This window comes from Herpailurus yagouaroundi, unplaced genomic scaffold (assembly GCF_014898765.1).
Source record: "Herpailurus yagouaroundi ecotype Mexico unplaced genomic scaffold, PumYag 29, whole genome shotgun sequence".
NCBI lineage: Eukaryota > Metazoa > Chordata > Mammalia > Carnivora > Felidae > Herpailurus > Herpailurus yagouaroundi.
The window spans coordinates 122,381,513-122,395,007 of record NW_024412377.1 but is presented as its reverse complement, the minus strand read 5'-3'; the positions used below and the strand labels follow the sequence as shown (position 1 = coordinate 122,395,007).

Here is a 13,495-nt window from a genome sequence, read left to right as displayed (position 1 = left end):
GGGGCCCTGGCTCCCGGTGGACTGTGCCCTGACCGGGGCCAGCCACCCTTTCATCTCCGCTCCAGGGACGCGCAGGGCTGGGAACAGCCGTGGGAGGCGAGGCTTGGAGACTGGGTTCGTGCAAGAGTCCGGGGACTTGGGGGCCTCAGGTGACTCCCAGGAATGCAGTGCTGGGCCTGGGGTTGGGGCCTGAGTTTTAGTGCTGGGGAAGGGTGGGGGCAGGAAGAGCAAAATCGCTTCCTTCGAGTCTCCTAGAGTTGGGCCTAGCTCTGCCTTCAGGTTAACTTTTAGATGTCATGGTTTTACCTAGATATTACAACCTCTTTGCTTTAAATATAATTGGATTTTTCTTGCTTTATTTTTAAAGCTTAATCTTTACAGCAATCTATACTAAAGAAAAGGGAAGGTCCCTGGTCTTCCCAGGTCTCCATGTCAAGGTAACATTGCTAACAAAAATGACATGAAAACAGGGAGGGGGACAAAACATAAGAGACCCTTAAATACAGAGAACAAACCGAGGGTTGCTGGAGGGGTTGTTGGGGTGAGGATGGGCTAAATGGCTAAAGGGCATTAAGGAATCCACTCCTGAAACCATTGTTGCACTATATGCTAACTAACTTGGATGTAAAAAAAAAAAAAAAAAAAAGATAACATTGCTAACAGTTTAGACTACATTTCCAAATTGTTTTTCCTTGAATGCGCTTCTATTTTACAGAAATGGGAACACACCACACAATGAGCTAGGTGGCCACATTCTGCAGTTCCTGTCATTGGGCTCCCGGCTCCCCGTGGGCCCACCTGCAGCTCCAGGCCAGCTTGATAGAGGTGGTGTTAGTCTGGTGAGGCCCTGATGAGAAGGAGTGGTGGAGCTAATTTGCAGGGGGAAAAAATGCAGTCAGAAATCTTATTTCCACATGAGGACCGTAGATGTTTCACAACCCCAGTCTCCAAACGCATCAGATAAATGGGGGCGGGGGGGGGGGTGCTCATCAGCAGCTGCCTTCAGGTCTGTCCAGGAAGAATGACTTCATGTGACTTTAAGCGGGCCTGTCCCTTCCACCCCAACCCCCATTACCTTTTTGTAGGGAACCAGTTCCAGGTCCATGTCAAGGCTGGCAGCTCTGGAATCAGAGAGCTTAGGGACAGATCAGAAAGATCTGGTAGTCAATTCCCAGTTCTTGAGTGAGTGACTCAAAGGACTCAACCTCTCCAGCTCTGAATTTTCTCTTCTGGAACAAGGGGTTTGAGTGGGATTAGTAACATTGACCTTATGTATTTGTTGGAAGTATTCGATGATACAGTAGTATAGCTTGGCTTTCATGGCCAGCCATCATTACCCCTTATTTCCTCCCACCTTCCTTACAGCCCACTCTCCACCCTCCAAATGTTCTCTACCCTAACCTCCTGCCCCCTCATGTTCCTCCCACTGCATGCCTGGGGTTCATCTTACCCACACCCTGCCTTCCGTCCTCTTGTAGAACCAAAATGGGCTAATTAAAAGAATTGTGGATTCACCCATAGAGTGGAACATTCTGCAGCTCTCCTGTGACAGATGTTTTTCTACTCTTTGATTGCCCCTGTTCCGAGTAAACATCTGGCCCCCAGGCCCAGAAAATCCTGCTGGGTCCCCAGGGTTCATACGAGTTTTGTGAAGCTGGCCCTGCCCTTTGGCCTAAGATCTAATCAATTAGAGAGCTCTAGGCAGACAGGGAAGATACTAACCCAAGGGCGGCTCACAGGCTCCCTTCTCCTTTGTGGCTTCCCACTGTGGCCGCTGGAAAGTTAACTACTCTCTCAGCTCCTCAGCCAGGATGTGGCCCGGTAACCTAGTTCGGGACAATGAAGTAAAAAGATGGCTCTGGGAAGTTACTTTACTTTCAGAGAAAAGTGACATGCTTGCCAAACAGTCTCTGTTCCTTGCCTTTTCTTCTTGCCGTGAAGGCAGATGTGATGCCTGGAGCTGGAAAAGCCATGTTATAACCATGAGGCAATAAGTGTAAGGATAGAGTGAGGGCTAGAAAGAACTTCTTAATATTTGACCAATGCTGGGACTCCTGCTTCTGGACTTCTCCTAAGTAAATAACAAATATCCTTATGGTTTAAACTTTAAGTCACTGTTAGAGTTTTCTGTGACTTGAAATTGAAGACATGACTCATTGTTACAGCAGATGACTCAGGTCTTCCTTGGGGTTTATGCTGGTATTTTGAGGATATACATTTGGGGGAGCTGTAAAATCCAGGAAAGCTTAGAACTGCCAATGAGAAAAGTAGAACCATCTAAAACAGATACCGAACCCTGATGACATCATTTGAGCCATGTCTGAAGCCAGATATATCGTTAAGTTCAATAACCGGGTGAATGGATGAGTGAAAACATAGGTAATTTTTTTTTTTTTTTTTTTTTACCATGAGACTAGTTAGAGGAAATTCTGGAAGGATACTTATCTATTGCTGCACAATAGATTATCCCAAAACTCAATGACTGAAAACAGTAAGTTCAGTAAGGGCTACAAAGAAATGTGCTGTCAAGCCATGAAAAGACCTGAAAGGAAACTCAAGTGTGTTATCACTGAGAGAAGCCAGTCTGAATAGGCTATGTCTACTGTAATATTCCAAACGTGTAACATTGTGGAAAAGGCAAAACTAGAGAGATGGTAAAAAAAAAAAAAAAAAAAAAAAAAATCAGTGGTTGCCAGCAGTTAGGGAGGAGGAAGGAATGAATAAGTGGAACACAGAGAACTCTTAGGGCAGTGAAACCATTCTGTAAGATGCTATAATGGTAGATACAGGTCTCTATACACGTGTCTAAATCTATGGAATGTGCAAGAATGAGCCCCTATGAAAACTATAGGCTTTGGCGGATTACAATGAATAAGTGTAAGTTCATCGGTTCCAACAAACGTACCACTCTGGTGGGAGATGGTGATAACCAGGGAGGATGTGCATGTGTAGGCACAGGAGGTATATGGGCATTCTCTGTACCTTCTCTCTCTCTTTTTTTTTTTTTAACATTTATTTATTTTTGAGAGAGAGTGTGTGTGTGAGTGGGAGATCTTCAGAGTGAGAGAAGGGCAGAGGATCTGAGGCAGGCTCTGCGCTGACAGCATAGAGCCCAGTGTGGGGCTGGAACCCACAAACCGTGAGACCGTGACCTGAGTCAAAATAGGAAGCTTAACTGACGGAGCCCCCTGGGTGCCCCGTACCTTCCTTTCAATTTTGCTGTGAACCTAAAACTGCTCTGAAGAATCCTTTTAAAAACATGTATTTTTAATCATCTCTCATGATTTCTAATGTGCTAGACATTCACACAGGGTACAGTGGAGCCTCAAATGTAAGACTCACAGGCTGGAGCTGGAATCATGAGGTTCATTTACTCACAGGCCTGGTGGTTGATGCTGGCTGTCGGCTGGAACACTCACATAGGGCCTCTCCCTGTGGCCTGGGCTTCCTCACAACATGGTGGCTGGGTTCCAAGGGCAACCATATCCAACAGACGTGAATGGCTTGTCATGGAATGGACTTCAGAGCCACACTCTCTGGCTATGAATCTCAGCTCTACCATTTACTGATTGGGTAACTTCTGGTAAGTCACTTAATTTCTCTGTGCCCTGATTGCTTCATCCATAAAATATGAAAAATATCTTCCTTATAGTATATGCTATTATAACCAAGAATAATTACCTCGGGGAGGAACAAATGATCTTAATAGATGTCAGACACTTAGAACAGTGCCTGGCACAGTTAGCCATCGCTAAGGGATCATTTTGAGATGGGTCTCAAAAGAGAATTAGGATTTGGTCATTGAAGAAGAGGGAGAAGGCATTATAGACAGGGATTATCAAAGGCACAGAGGCACAGAGGCTGCGGGTAAGGTGTTCACCAATTCAAGAAGTAAAAACACAGGACACAGTTAAATTTGAATTATTTCTAATGCCTATTTGCATATACTTTGAGATAAAAAAAATTACATGAGACATACTTATTCTAAAAACAGAGTTGTTTATCTGAAATAAATTCTAAGTATCTAAATTACACACCTGTTTATTTCATTATATTTCCCTGGTTATTTGGTTCTCCTTAATAGTTCCTCGTTTTGCAGAATTTGCTTATAAAATTCCCTGAAGTTACAGTCTTTGTTCCATTTACATGTTAACATGATTTCTGCAGTGATCACATTCTTTTTTTTTTTTTTTTAAGTTTATTTATTTTGAGAGAGAGCGAGAGCAGGGGAGAGGCAGAGAGAGAGGGAGAGAGAATCTCAGGCAGGCCATACACTGTCAGCACGGAGCCTGATGCGGGGCTCGAACTCACAAACTGGGAGATCGTGACCTGAGCTGAAATCAAGAGTTGGACGCTTAACCGACTGAGCTCCCCAGGAACCCCACATTCAACTTATGCTGTTCCTGACCAGTGAACATTTGTTAATGAGAAATCGTGCTCAGCATTAGCATTATGAGCCAGCATATGGAACATCTACTTGCAAAAAGTTACCAACCCTGAGCGTTGCGCTTCAAATGTGATTGGCTGAAGCACATGATACCATCTTTCACTGCATCTCTTGATCAATAATTTTGTAAAATGTCCACCAGCAAAAAGCATGGTCTTCAATTTTTGTTCGTTTTTTTCTTCTGTGTTACCCATGTTGATTCTACTTGTTCCCATGCTAAAAGAGTGTTGAGTAACATCCAAGTAAAATAGTCAAATTTTGTAATGGATGAAACCCATTTCAAAAGATAATCATGGCAGGTGCTGAAATAGTTATCTACTGGACTGAAATTTATTTTCTGGTTCATACATAATGTCCTTTTTAACAAGAGTTTTGATAATAAAAGGGACAAGTTTTTCATCAATTCTCGTTTAACACATTCAACAAGTTCCTTAGTAATGGAGCACCTCCATTACACTGTTAGCTGTTCTTTCAATTTGCACAATCCTACTGCCAAGTTGATACTGAAAACTATGAACAAGAAATAAGTAGGGGCACCTGAGTTGGCTCAGTCAGTTGAGCGACTGACATCAGCTCGGGTCATGATCTCACAGGGTTCATTGGTTTGAGTCCCGGGTCGGACCGTGTGCTGACAGCTCAGAGCCTGGAGCCTGCTTTGGATTCTTTGTCTCCCTCTCTCTCTGCTTCTCCCCTACTCTCTCTCTCGCTCTCTCTCTCTCTCTCTCTCTCTCTCTCTCAAAAAAGAAAAACATTAAAAAATGTAAAAAAAAAAAAAGAAAGAAAGAAAGAAAGAAAAAAAAGAAAGAAAAAGAAGTAAACTTCATTCAATGCATTATTTAAAAAACCAACAGGGGGCGCCTGGGTGGCTCAGTCGGTTAAGCGTCCGACTCCACCTCAGGTCAGGATCTTGTCGACCGTGAGTTCGAGCCTCGCGTCAGGCTCTGTGCTGACACCTCAGAGCCTGGAGCCTGTTTCAGATTCTGTGTCTCCCTCTCTCTCTGACCCTCCCCTGTTCATGATCTGACTCTCTCTGTCTCAAAAATAAATAAACGTTAAAATAAAAAAATTTAAAAAAAAAAGCCAACAGGAATTTTGAACCAACTGGCTTCTTAGAGAGTATTTCTTAGAGAAGAAAACCCTTTTCTTTAGAATTCAAGTATCATCTCAGTCCTTCACATAAATGGAGGATTTTCTCAACTGTGTGTTAACGAGAATTAATGGTTTTTGAATGTAAGAGAAATGAAGAATACTGAATGCCACTAAAATCAAAATCCTTAAATTGCTCACTTAGAATAGTATCAATGCTGAAGTAAGAGAGCAATTTCATGACAGTTACTCCAATCTCAGTAAAAAAGACATGAGTGGTGACTGGGTGGCTCAGTCGATTAAGCATCCGACTTGGGCTCAGGTCCTGATCTCCTGGTTCCCGAGTTCGAGCACCATGTTGGGCTCTGTGCTGACAGCTCAGAGCCTGGAGCCTACTTCAGATTCTGCCTCCCTCTCTCTCTGCCCCTCCCCTGCTCATGCTCTGTCTCTCAAAAAGAAATAAACATTAAATTTTTATTTATTTATTTTTTAATTTTTTTTTCAACATTTATTTATTTTTGGGACAGAGAGAGACAGAGCATGAACGGGGGAGGGGCAGAGAGAGAAGGAGACACAGAATCGGAAACAGGCTCCAGGCTCTGAGCCATCAGCCCAGAACCTGACGCGGGGCTCGAACTCGCGGACCGCGAGATCGTGACCTGACTGAAGTCGGACGCTTAACCGACTGGGCCACCCAGGCGCCCCTAAATTTTTTTTAAAAAAAGACATCAGGTACTGTTGAGTAGCATTATGCAGAATATCAGCAGGATAACTAACCATAGAATTATTTATGTTGTGCTTCAACCTTGAATAAGCAGGATTTATACCCTTATACAAACATTCACCAAAAGTTATGTTCATATTATCTCCAACAAAAGCAGTAAAAAAATTTTCAACAGTTCTTTTTTTTATATACACAATAAAACTGTACATATTTCATGTATGTGATTTGATGAGTTCGGACATATGCATACCTCTGTGAACCATCACCACAGGCAAGGTAATACACATCTCCATCACCTCCAGAAGTTTCCTGGGCCCTTTGGGGGTGTGTGTGTGTGTGTGTGTGTGTGTGTGTGTGGTGAACTGTGTGTGTGTGATGAACTCAGTAAAAGAGTTTCTGCATAAATTTGCAGAAACTTTCTGAGGTCTTATCTGGAAGAGATTCTACTCAGAATAGCCCTATTAGCAAGCTTTTTTTAACCAGAAAAGTATTGCACGAAAGAAAAGTTGTTTCTGCCTTGAGATTACTTGCACTGTGGCTATGCCATAAGGTGAGACATTTAGATCTCTCATCATTTCAACAATACTAAATACAGGTTTCACAATTTTATTATAGAAGTGGATGCTACTATTTGAAAATTTTCTTACAATTTTAGAATCAGAAAACACTTTCAGCAGTAGTATCTTTGAATGGTTATTTGAGCTTGAAGACTGATGATGATATACAGTGTGGAACTCCATTACATTTCTGCTGCAAGTATTTTATCATTTTAACCTGAATCTCTCTTTTAAAAAAATCTGTTTATCACTGCCCTTAACACTAGTTGAGGAAATCATACATCTCTTATACGTAGCTGTTACCATATGCTGGTTTATATGTGGCTTTCCACCATTTTTAAAATATGAAATGACCAATTGCACACTGTGGAAACCTTAAAAGGAATTTTTCCTCGCTCACTAAATGACTATGCTCAGAAAGTTCACAAAATTTATGGTTGCTTTTGTTTGTGGGGGGTTCAAATATACACAAATAAAAAATAGACAATAGAAACAAGTCCAAGAGTCAAAGAGATTGAATGTGAAGAGCTCACAGGTGCAACAATGCACCTGCACTCCTAAGTCTGATCTCACAACCAATCATAAACAGGGGTCCAGATGTTAAAAGGACTGCATACTTGCAAACTAATATTAAATTGAACTTTATGTCTGACGCACAAAGATGAACTTCATGTTTGCTTGAAAGTGAGACGTGTGCTTTTACGGCCAAGTCTCCCGAACAAAGCTAGAGCTGATTTTCTGTAAGGGTGGGGAGAGTGTGACAAGGAGCTGGTGGACTTTCAGAACAGTAATTATTTAGGAATTTAAGGACCCTCAGCTGTGTTCGTCTATCGCTAGGGCAAGGCTGCCTTTGACTTGCTGACTTTGAAGCCCGGACTGTGGAATGAGGGACTTGCTGATTGGCTGTTGTCTAGGAGCACAGGGCTGTCACTGATTGGCTGGCTTTCAGAGGCATGGGGCTCTCCTTCCTCGAATCTCTCTCACTTTCGGAAGCCTGGTTACTGGGGTGAGTATCGTTGATTGGCTGATTTTCAGAACGAAAATCGCTATTTTTTAATAATGGTGGATAGTGTTCACCGCTTGGGACTTTAGCCAAAGAACAGTATTTTCCTTTCCTGAATGTGAAAATAAGTACCTTTAATTTGCAGCCTTCCCTTTTATACTTACCTCAGTTAAAGCTGCGGAGACCATAAGGAGTTGTCCAGATCTATATTGGTAGAGTTACGCTTTTCAGTTAGTGTGGCCATTTAATTGATTTAAATACCAATTATGGTGGAGGAAAAATAACTCTGAAACTTTTTAGTAACTTAATTTTAAAAAGCTGAGTACATGGCACACCTGGGTGGCTCAGTTGGTGGAGCATCCTCCTCTTGATTTCAGCTCAAATCAGCGTGGAAACTGCTTAAGATTCTCTGTCTCCCTCTGCCCCCTCCCCACTTTCTCTCTAAAATAAAAAAAAAATGGGGGGCCCTGGGTGACTCAGTCGGTTAAGCGTTCCACTCTTAATTTCAGTTCAGGTCATGATCTCCTGGTTAGTGAGATGGAACCCCGTGTCTGCTCTGTACTGACAATGCGGAACTTGCTTGGGATTCTCTCTCCCTCTCTCTCTGCCCCTTCCCTGCTCATGCTCTTTCTTTCTCTCTCAAAATAAATAAAAACATTTAAAAAATAAAATGATAATAAATTAGTTTTAAAAATAGGTTAATAAAAAAGCTGAATACGTTCAGGGCATCCTGAAAGTTAATAGATAGTTAATAGAGAGTGCAGGACAAAGTACAGAACATGTCCTCTATAAACTGGCAACTCTGGGGAAAGTTCAAGAGTAACAGAAGAATCCCCACCCCCAACCCCCAACAGAAGGAACTGTAATTCTCCTTTCCTCCTAAAAGGTCATTCATTATAGCCCTGCTTCTTAAAGGAGCATATTGGAAACAACGTAAGTGCCCATCATGGGGAAACTGGTTGGATAAAGTTTTGCACATCTATACAATGGCATATAATGCAGCAGTTAAAAAGGAGGAGTTCTGTGAACTGCTATAAATGACTACCCCCATAGTTAAGTTAAAAAAAAAAAAAAAAAAAGGACGGGGCACCTGGCTGACCTAGTCAGTTAAGTGTCTGACTTTGGCTTAGGTCATGATCTTGCTGTTCGTGGGTTTGAGCCCCACATTGAACTCTCTGCTGTCAGTGCAGAGCCCACTTTAGATCCTCTGTCCCCATCTCTCTTCCCCTCTCCCTCCTCAAAAAATAAATATTAAAAAAAATAGGGGTGGCTGCGTGGCTCAGTTGGTTGAGTGTCTGACTCTTGATTTTGGCTCACGTCATGATCTCGTGTGGTTTGTGAGTTCAAGCCCCACATCGGGCTCTGCACTGTCAGCTCAGAGCCTGCCTGGGATTCTCTCTCTCTTCCTCTCTCTCTGCCCCTCCCCTGCGCGCTCTCTCTCTCTCTCTCTCTCAAAATAAATAAATAAAACAGTTTTTTTAAATAAATAAAAGAACAGGATGCAGAACTCCAGGTATGGTATCATTTGCACTGAAGTATGCATGGGGGTCATGGAGGTAGAAATAAATACATGTTCCTATAGACTATCTCTGGAATGATATTCTAGAACAGTTGTGGTGATCTCCTTGGGGGAAGGAGAACTGAAAAGCTGGGGAGCTGAAGCAAAAGGAGCAGGAAGTCTTCCTTTTCATACTGCTTGATTTTTAAATTTTTTTAATCTATTTTACCTTGAGAGAGAGAGAGACAGTGCATGTGTGCATGAGTTGGGGGAGAGAGGGAGAGACAGAGAGAGAGAGAGAGAGAGAGAGAATCAAGCAGGCTGCACGCTCAGTGCGTAGCCTGATGTGGGGCTCAATCCCATGACCCTGGGATTATGACCCAAGAGTCAGAGTCAGATGCTCAACCGACTGAGCCACCCAGATGCCCCTTGTTTGATTTTTTTTATCCTTTGTAAGTGCGTTACCTATGCTAAATGCTTCTGATTATTTTTATTTTTTTTAAGTTTATTTATTTTGAGAGAGAGTGTATGTGCACACAAGCAGGGGAGGGGCAGAGAGAGAGAGGGAAAGAGAGAATCCCAAGCAGGTGCTGCGCTGTCAGTGCAGAGCCCGATGCAGGGCTCAATCTCACCAACTTCAAGATCATGACCTGAGCCAAAATCGAGACTCTGATGCTTAACGGACTGAGCCACCCAGGTGTCGCACTTGTAATTATTTTTAAAACAGTGGTTTCAAAAATCAAGCGTGTGACCTGGGCATAGACAAAAGGCACAGGTTTGATATGTTTGAGGGTGTGGACAGGATGTTTCCTGAGCCTGGTGACCCTTCCGCTCTAGGGTGGACTTCCGAGGCTGGTGGACCAGCTGTGTGGGATGTTTCCCACGTCTCCAAGTCTCTTCCACATCACAGAGCACAGGAAGCAGCCTGGGGCTGGAAGGAGAGCAATGTCATCCCACATAGCATATGACCAAGAAACAGAGCTCACAGTAAATGCACTAAATTTCACAGGCAGCCAAAGGAAACAGGAACCATTCTCATTATTCTGTGTAGAGTTCACTTCCTGGGAGCTCTCTGTTGCTGATGGAGATAAACAAACAAACAAACAAACAAAGAAGGGTACTCCATAGCCTCCTTGGAATTTCATAGCTGAAAGTCTTCTCCCTGGAGAGTCAGTCTGCCTTGAGAAGAATAGCTTCTTTCCTGGCAAAACCAGTTTTCTACACCACAGAATGTGTTACACAGAGTATGATAAGCACTGGAAAACAGAGAGTTTGGGAGCAGAACCCACTGTAGCAGATAACCACTGTCATCCTAGAAGCTGATGTTCACTGAGAAGGTATTGTGTTATGTGGACTGTGCTAGGTGCTTTGCGTGCATTATCATGTCAGTCCTTAGAACAACTCTATGGGGTAGGCACAGTTATTCCAATTCTACTAACAAGAAAACTGGTATACAGAGGTTTAGAATTTCACCTGAGGTCATGTAAATGGGTGATCTGGGGCTTGAACCCAGCTGTCGGCAGTCTTAGCCATTCAATCATACTTCCTCCAAAAGAGGGCTTATCCAACACAGCCTAAAAACCAGTTAAAAAGCACCAAGCATTCATTGAGCACCTACTGTGTGCCTGGGACCGGGAGAGGTACCATGGGAGACATTTGATGTTTGAGTGTTAGTGTGACTCTTGGAATGTGATTTTCTTTAATTGAGGTGAAATTCACATGACATGAAACTAACCATCTCAAAATGAACAATTCAGTGGCATTTAGTACAATCACAGTGTTGTATAGCCATCACCTCTATTTAGTTTCAAAAATCTTCCTTACCCCAAAAAGGACCCACCTCCTCATTAAGCTGTTTCCCTCCATTCTTCCCTCTTCTCAGCCCCTCTAGCCACCAAATCTGTGTTCTGTTTCTGTGGATTTACCTATTTTGGATATTTCATATCAATTGAATCATAAAATATATGACCTGTGTCTGGCTTCTTTCACTTAGTATATTGTTATCAGGGTTTATCCACATTGTAATAGGTATCAGTACTCCATGCTTTTTTTTTTTTATTAGATTCCATAATATCATATACCACACTTTGTTTATCTATCCACCCATTGATGGGCATTTGAGCTATTTCCACATTTTGACTATTATAAATGTTACAGGACAGAGAACCAGTTCCAGACTTAGGTTCACCTGCTCACCGCTTGAAAATCAAGAGAGGAATGATGGAAGGAAAGGAAACGTTGGTTTATTCAGGAAGCTGGCAACTTGGGAAGATGGTAGACTAATGTCTCAAAGACCATCTTCCCTGATCAGGGGAAGCCATAGGGTTTAAAGGAGAAAGCATGGGAAAAGGGTGGGGGGGGGAGGCTACACCCAAGAGAAGCAGGTGCCCAGGTGGTTACTCATATGTGGACATGACCCTTCACAGACTTGCTGGATCAGTGGCAGCTGTTTTCGAAGGCTTATCTTGTGGAAAAGTTTGGTTCTTCGTGCCCCAAAACTAGTGGTCTGCAAATGTCAAGGAAAGTAAGTTGTTTCTGCTGTGCATCAAGGGACAGGCTAGCAAGCAAGGAATGCATAAGCTTGAAGCAAGCTAACTGTTAGGACGGGCTGGAGTGCAGTAAATTTTAAAAAATAAAAAACCACTCAAACCACTGCTGTGAACACGTGTGTGCACGTACTTGAATAGCTGTTCTCAGTTCTTTGGGGTTTACACCTAGGAGTGGAGTTGCTGGGTCACATGGTAAGTCTATGTTTACCTTTTTTGAGGAACCCCCAAATTGCAATGTGCTATTTTGACATTGGAGTCTTTTCTTGGTACCTTGGCTCTCTCCTATCCAAGCAAAGGAGAGAGCTCCTTTCCAGGGCAAACAAGAGAAAGACAGTGTGGTGTGTGAAGACACAGGCTGGTGTAGTTTTGAACCTCTGTTCTACTACTTGTTGATACTAGGTGTGTGGGCTAGTTATAAGCCTCTTTGAGACTGTTTCCTTCTGTGTAGAAATGGAGATGATCCCATCGTCCATCCATCCAGCCATCCCTTCACTGCGTCTGCTGAGGCTGTTGTGGGCCAGGTGCTGGGGTCAGAGAAAGCCTTCATCAAATCTATGGAAGGAAAATGGGGTGGAGTGGGGAGGACCCAGGAGTGGATTTTTGTAAGCTTATTTATTTTGAGAGAGAGAAAGAGAGAGAGAGTAAGCAGGGCAGGGACAGACAGAGAGGGAGACAGAGAATCCCCAAGAATCTGTGCTGAGAGCACAGAGCCTGATACAGAGCTCAAACCCACAAACTGTGAGATCATGACCTGAGCCTAAATCAAGAGTCGGATGCTTAACCGACTCAGCCACCCAGGTGCCCCAAGAATTTTTTTTTAATTTTATTTTTTAAAATTTACATCCAAATTAGTTAGCATATAGTGCAACAATGATTTCAAGAGTAGAAGAATCTTTATTTTTTAAATATTTTATTTTTAAATAATCTCTATATCCAACATGGGCTTGAACCTACAACCCGGAGGTCAAGAGTCACATGCTCTACCAACTGAGCCAGCCAGGAGCCCCAAAAGCAAGAATCTTTTTGTCATGAGCATAACGACTCCCTTTAATCACAAGTAGTCAGTGAGTATGTCCAAGTAGGACTGCGGCCCATTCCTCTCTATCCCCAGCAGCAAACACAGGGCCTACAGAAAGAGATATGTCATTTAGGGTTCTGGAGTGGAAAGCAGCAGAAACTGAGTGGCTTGGTTTAACAGATATTCCTGGAAAAAAGATTACAATAGCTCCCAGAATCGCAAAAGTACCTAAGCACTCAGCCCTCCAGGAGGCCGGGAAGACACCATGCTGTTATAGGCATGTTAGCACCAGCAGCCATGGATCTGCACCCCCCTGGGGCTCTGCTCCCATGCTCCGACCTCGTCTCCACCTGAGGGCACCCTGCCCAGCTCCCGGAGCATCCTGCCACAGCTCAGGGCCTGAGTGCCACTACAGGTGCTGCCTGTCACTGTAGGTTGGTCTTTGCATGACTCCCGGGGGTTTCTTCATGTTATGGTCATCAGAGGTTTGAATTCTCATTATGACAATTTTCTAGCAAATACCAGTAACATGTCTTGAGGAAAAGTGTCTCTGTCTGAAGTCACTCCTGGGGCTGAAAGAGCAAAACTGGGTCTGGGACTGACAGTGAAAATC

The 13,495-nt window shown here is 43.2% G+C and overlaps 1 long non-coding RNA gene across 2 annotated transcripts; it reads left to right on the top strand.

Annotated features, from left to right (window-relative positions):
- Positions 1-5: 5 nt before the first annotated feature.
- On the top strand, positions 6-6,105 carry LOC121016572 (uncharacterized). 2 transcript variants are annotated; one of them, XR_005784368.1, is made up of 3 exons: positions 6-114; positions 3,381-3,583; positions 6,061-6,105. It is a non-coding gene; the product is annotated as an uncharacterized LOC121016572 (long non-coding RNA). The 2 variants fall into 2 exon arrangements; XR_005784367.1 differs by having other exon boundaries at positions 38-149.
- Positions 6,106-13,495: the final 7,390 nt, after the last annotated feature.